The sequence below is a fragment of the Microtus pennsylvanicus genome, chromosome 5, assembly GCF_037038515.1.
Source record: "Microtus pennsylvanicus isolate mMicPen1 chromosome 5, mMicPen1.hap1, whole genome shotgun sequence".
Classification (NCBI taxonomy): Eukaryota; Metazoa; Chordata; class Mammalia; order Rodentia; family Cricetidae; genus Microtus; species Microtus pennsylvanicus.
Window position 1 is genome coordinate 64,300,374 of NC_134583.1, and position 6,179 is coordinate 64,306,552.

Below are 6,179 nucleotides of genomic sequence, written 5' to 3' on the forward strand. Positions count from 1 at the left end.
ACTGGAAAGAAAATACTCAGAGCAGAAGATGTAGCTTGCAGAATGCTTGAGTCAGAACCACAGAGCCCCGGGTCCAGGACCCAGCACCACATAAATCAGGTAAGGGGCATCTGTAAGCCCAGCACAGGAGGTAGGCAGGAGGATCAGAAATTCAGGTTTGTCTACATATTGGGTTCAAGGCCTGCCTAAGACCCTGTTTCAAAGACATAGCAGACAGCTGGGCTTGGTGCCTCCGGCCTGTAAGGCAACACTTCTGCGTTCCGTGGCTCTGCCTATAACTCAGCACTTGTTAAGGCAGGGGGACTGTGAGTTTAAGGCTAGCCTGGACTACGTCGAGCACTCTTGTCTCTAATAAATAGTGGATTCATAGTTATCTTCCCCTATTATATTCCCCAGCAGTTTGATGTGTCAGCCATGGTCTGCGGCTGTATGTGCGCAATACCTGTGTCTCCCCAGCCTTGGACCCCCAGCTTCTCACTGAAGGGCTGTGAGGTTGGACACTCTGCTCCCCTCCGTGGGGAAGGACTGGCTACCAGTGACTCATGGTCATGCTTTGCCAAATAGTGTCACTACCACAGTGGCAGCAAAGGAGGTGGTGGGGCGCTAGTTGTAGTTGTGGGGTAACAGTAGCAGCCCCGGCCATGGGAGCGTTCGGGGGCGGGGGGAAGAGCTGAAGCAAGAGTATCAAGCACACTACTGAGCGCCTAAGGGAGACCCGATATCCACACCACCCTCATCCCTGCGTACATTTAGTTTTCACCATGACCCTGAAGCAGCCGACATTTTTTTAGTGTCCACATTTTGCAGATGCGGACATTGAGACTTAGCAAGGGAACAATAAGAAAGCCGGCACTGCACAGATGCAAGTTTGCAATACTTAGGTTCGCCTGGATGTCCAGGTTCATGGTCTCCCAGATGACCCCTCCCATAGGAATGCTGCTTCCGGGTGTGTAACTGAAAGGAACTCTGAGGCAGCTTGAATCTTTAACTGATGTCTCAGCCATGTGCAAATCTGCTTCTCTTCCATCTGCATCCCCCAGAAAGTCAATAAAACCGTGGAGAAGGATCCTGTCTCTCCTGCACCCCCAGCCCCACCAGTGCCGTCTGAAGCCTTCTGTGCTGAAGAGACGAGATTCAGATGGGAAAGTGCTGGCACCAGGTTGAGCAGGGTTCTCTAATAAAGACACTGCGCATCACACATCAGCTGCCTTTGTTGCCATGGTGACAGCCACAATTCCTCCCAGACAGCTCGGGTCTGCAGGGAGGGTGGACCCTGGGGGAAGCAAGTGTATTTCTCCAACCTGTCAGACCCTGTCACCTTTCCTGTTTCTCTCACCTCTCCCACCAGCGCCCCCCCCACTTCCTTCCATGGGATGACAGGGGCGCTGGCACCCCCAGGCCGTCATAATTAGCATCTGGCCAGGAGCCCAGAGTTCTGGCAGCACATTCCTCACTTTCCTTGCCAGCCAATCTCCTTTCCCCAGCATCCCTTCAACAGCACTGCAGCAGCTGTGCGCAGACAGCCCCAGCCCCAAGGTCACCACGGCACCAGCAATGACGAAGCATCCCCTTCCTCCCCGGGTGGGCAGGGCACTAGCTGATGTTTCCCTGTTGCCCTAGCCATTTGGAGGTTATAACCTTAGGGTTATGGAAAAAGAAGCTAGCCATAGGAAGATGGAGAAGGCTAAACTCTGTCTAGTTCTTGGAGGGGTTAAGAGATTCTTCTGGCTGAGATTCCCCAATTAGGTTCAGAGAGAGAGAGAGAGACAGAGAGAGAGAGAGAGAGAGAGAGAGAGAGAGAGAGAGAGAGAGAAGAGGGAGAGGGGCAAGATATCCCAGAAGGTTGAGGAAGTAATCAAAAAGTCTGTATGTCAATATTCCTTGAAGTTTAAGGGCTTAAAGATGGCGGTGGCAATAACAGCCAAAAAGAGCTAGTTGCTATGGTGACAGCAGCAACACTCATGGAAGCTGTGTTCCAGGCACTGTACTGAGCACTTTACAGGCATTAGTTTGTGGAGTCCTGACCTTGACTGCATATGTAGAAAACTACGTGGAGCTACTCTGGTCACTTCCCAGAAGGGAATATAAGGCCAGGAGGAGTTAGCACTCATTCCCTAGCAGGCAATCGGGCGAGCCGAGAAGTGGTACGCTCTGCAAGATGAGTCCCCTAGATCCTTCCAAACTCAGTGTTATTTACTAGTGGGTAAACAAAATTTGCCCGAAGAAAAAGTGTTAAGAGACATTAAGAAGGGGCTGGAGAGATGGCTCAGTGGTTAAGAACACTGTGGCTCTTCCAGAGGTCCTGGCTTCAATTCCCAGCACCCACATGGCACAACTGTATGTTACATGCAGACCACAACTGTCTGTAACTCCTGTTCCAGGGACCCAACACACTCACACAGACATACATGCAGGCAAAACACCAATGTACATAAAATAAAATGTAAAGAGAGAGACAGACATAAGAAATGTGGTTTATTCCACCAGATTGGAGTCTTACTGGAAGAATTTAAACCACCATAAAGAACCTTGAGGGATGTTTGATGGAACACAGACTCTGCAGTGAGACAGCAGCAGGCGGTCACGGTCAACATTCCTTGAATGGGATTCTGGCGTTGTGCTTATGTAGGAGAATACTATTTTTAGGCAATACAGGTCAAAATATCTAGGGAGATGTACAAAGCCTTTAATTACTGGCACATATGATGGTGTCTTACAGAGCAACACAGGGATATGTGTATTGTGTAACAAGGAGAGCACAATATTGACAATGGTTGAATTCAGGCAGGTCGAAAGGATGGAGCATGGGCCGCATGTGTCCAGGTTAGCTGGCCTGTGTCCCAGAAGACACTGGATTGCAGTGTCAAAAGCTTGGGCATAGTGAGATGGCTCAATGTTGCTCAAGCCAGGTCCCTTCAGTCAGATCCTAGAACCTAGAACACAGTATTGTCTGTTAGTCTGCCTGCCTCTCTCTCTCTCCTCTCTCTCTCTCCCTCTCTCTCTTCCTCTCCCTTGCCCCTCCCTCCTTTCCTCTCTTTCCTCCCTCTCTCTCTCCCTCCTTCCCTGTCTCTCTCCCTCCCTCTGTTCCTCTCTCTCTCTTTCTCCCTCTCTCTGTCCCTCCCTCCTTCTCTCTCTCTGTCCCTCTCTCTCTCTCTCTCTCTCTCTCTCTCTCTCTCTCTCTCTCTCTCTCTCATACACACACACACACACACACACACACACACACACACACACACACCACAAAGAAACGAAATGAAATAACTATTAAAAGGCCGATGCCACCAAATGGCTCATCACGGGTCATCACCAGCATGTCGTCATACACGCTCTCTCAGCTCTTTCTTTTAGGTTTCTGCACGTGTGAAAATGATCCTCAAAAGACTGAAAAGGGAAGCTAGAAAAGACAGGTTTAGCAGCAGGCCAGAGCTCAAGGTCACACAGCTGCGGTTTCAGCTCACATCCCTGTCCTCCGGCTTCAGAGCTCTTCCCAGAGAGAGGCCTGCACTCACCCAGGGGTGCCTGCTGTGTTCGGAGAGGAGCCAGAGGAGCTGTAGGCTGTAGTGGCAGCAAAGAGGAGATGGGGGTGCGAAGAGCAAATTCATTCTCAGCTTCCAAAGCTCTGATCCATCTTTTCTAAATGTTCACTTTCCAGTATAAGGCTATTTCAGGTCCGGTGCTTGTCAAGGTCCACTTTGTATTTCCAGCATGTGATTCAGATTGTTGGTGGGGCTGAGCACGGTGTGGCTCCGTGACAGAGCACATGCTTGGAGTGCCTAACGCCCTGGGTTTAATTCCTTGGCACCGAAGAATAAAATAATAACTAAATATAGTATTAAATGATTCCAGTGAACCTCACTCTGGACCTCCATAGAAAGGGACTTGCAGCATGACAGAGCCTGGATTTGAGATGGAGGTGAGGCAGTTCTCCCTCACTATTGCAATAGGACTACACAGACAAGCAGATAAATTCCTCAACGCGTTGATTGCAACGGATGGTGAGGTTTCAAAAACCAATCCGTGCAGACCTTACTTATTCTCTTGAAACACAGACCCCCCCACCCCACCCACCCACACTCCCCATGGTCCTGATCTGCACAAGCGTGTTAGAACAGTTGTCTCATAAAGGGTCACCAAAACGTTACAGAAAGGAAGCTAATACAATCCAATGTCTTCACTCAACACTACTGACTCCGCGCAGCTTTCTGAGTCCTCAGGAGAAAATGGGAAACGAAGAAACAGCGAGTCTGCAGATGGACAGGGATGACATATTGGAATGGGCAGAAATATACAGAAAGATGTGTCTGCGTGAAAAAGAAAATCATATGATTCTCAATATGTATTACTAAGTGCAAAGGGGAGCTAGAGAGGGGGCGTTACTAAGAACAGCTATTACGACATGATTGTTTGGAAAGCAAGTAAAAATGAAAATACTGTTGCCGGGGAGGTGGCACAGGCCTGCCACCCCCAGAACTCGCCAAGACTAGCTCCAGGGTGAATGCCTGAAGTTGCTCTAGGTCCTAGAGTCTAGGCCATGGGTACATTTTAACTAAAAGATTTGTTTCAGGGGGTGGGAAGATGTGCAGTGGTAGCTTGCTTGCTGTGCAAAGCAAACCCGAGTCAGGATCCTCAGCGCCCACATAAAAAGCTGGGCAACCTGGCGGTAGTGGGCATGCCTTTAATCCCAGCACTCGGGAGGCAGAGATAGGCTGATCTCTGTGAGTTTGAGGCCAGCCTGGTCTACAAGAGCTAGTTCCAGAACAGGCTCCAAAGCCACAGAGAAACTTTGTCTTGAAAAAAAAAAAAGCTGGGCACAATGGTACTCATGTGTGCTAAGGGGAAGGGGAAGGAGAGTGGAAACAAGATAGTCCCAGGGCTTGCTGGCCAGTCCGCCTAACCTAATATGAGCCTGAGTGATCTGTCTCAAAAGACAAGGAGGCCATCTCCGCACTCACTCAGGGACCAGCTTTGTGAACTGTCTTTGCAAGGTAAAGGTGAGCCTTAACTCTCCCATCCACCCCTGTCATTATCTCCTCAGACCCACCCTACACCGGTGCCCAGCCTCAAACCGCCTTTATTCATGGGCCCTCTTTGCTTGATAAATGTAGCTCTCACCTCTCATCCAAAAAACCCTCATTTTTCGGCAGAGAGCAGCACAGACAGAAAGCCACCAATGTTCAAAATCCAGAGAGCAACCAAGTGCGGGGTGCCAGCCCCAGTGGACATCTCTACAGTGCAATCCCTACACCTGAGGCTCAGTGAACATCTCAAAAGGAGGCAGGAACATAGTGAGAGCCAAGGAGGTGACATTTGCTGTGGGATCCATGTCTCCTAGAAATGCCCAGGAAACTGTACCCACTCATGATACCACAGCGATGTGGCTGCCTAGACAAGACCTGAGCCAAGACAGCAACAATAGATTAGATTGCTAAAGTGGAAGGGGGGGAATCTCCTGGGGCCCCCCACGCCTTGACAAAGAACTTCAGGAGCTGATGACTGCAGATAGAGAGGGAACTAGTCCTTCGGGGGCGAATCTCCTAATTAATTATCCAGTATCATGTGGTCAGCCCCGAAATCATATGCATCCCAGCAATGCTAAACAGATTCGTTCAACAGATTGTATTTATATATTTATGCATATGTAACAATAATAAAGAAAAAGAGGATATGAGTTTGAGAGGGAGTGGGGGGACAAAGGAGGGGTTGGGGAGGGAAAGAGAAGGGACGTATGATGTAATTATGTTTTAATTGAAAATTGTAAATTACTTAGAAAAAAAAACACGGCGGAGGGCAATCAAGAAAGCCATTGTCAACCTGTGCTTTCCGCGTACATCCACCCAGAGGGAGGAGGGAGAGGAGGATGGTCGCTTCTGATTCTGAACATCACGTCTGGGAGCTCAGACCATCTGCTGTTTGTGTTCTGAGAGCCTCTGCTTCGCTGTCCACTGGACATTTTGCTACTTCCTGTCTCAGAGCCCAGCACGGGTCACTCTATCCCCTCTCTTCGCGAGCAGTCCTATTCACCTGGCCTAATGGAACGATGCATTAGGAGCTAAGCAAAGAGGAAGGGCTGGCAGCCTCCCAGACGCTCGATGCTTCCGGGAAGGACATTTCATTAGATAATAGCTCCCGTCCGGGCGTGTGTCCACAGGATGTGAACACTCCACACTGCTCTGCACTCA

The 6,179-nt window shown here is 49.6% G+C and overlaps 1 long non-coding RNA gene across 1 annotated transcript; it reads right to left on the reverse strand.

Annotated features, from left to right (window-relative positions):
- Positions 1-2,462: 2,462 nt before the first annotated feature.
- LOC142850961 (uncharacterized) lies at positions 2,463-3,658 on the reverse strand. Its single transcript, XR_012910724.1, has 2 exons — positions 3,510-3,658; positions 2,463-2,933 (listed from the first exon to the last, which is right to left on the reverse strand). It is a non-coding gene; the product is annotated as an uncharacterized LOC142850961 (long non-coding RNA).
- Between the last annotated feature and the right edge of the window lie 2,521 nt (positions 3,659-6,179).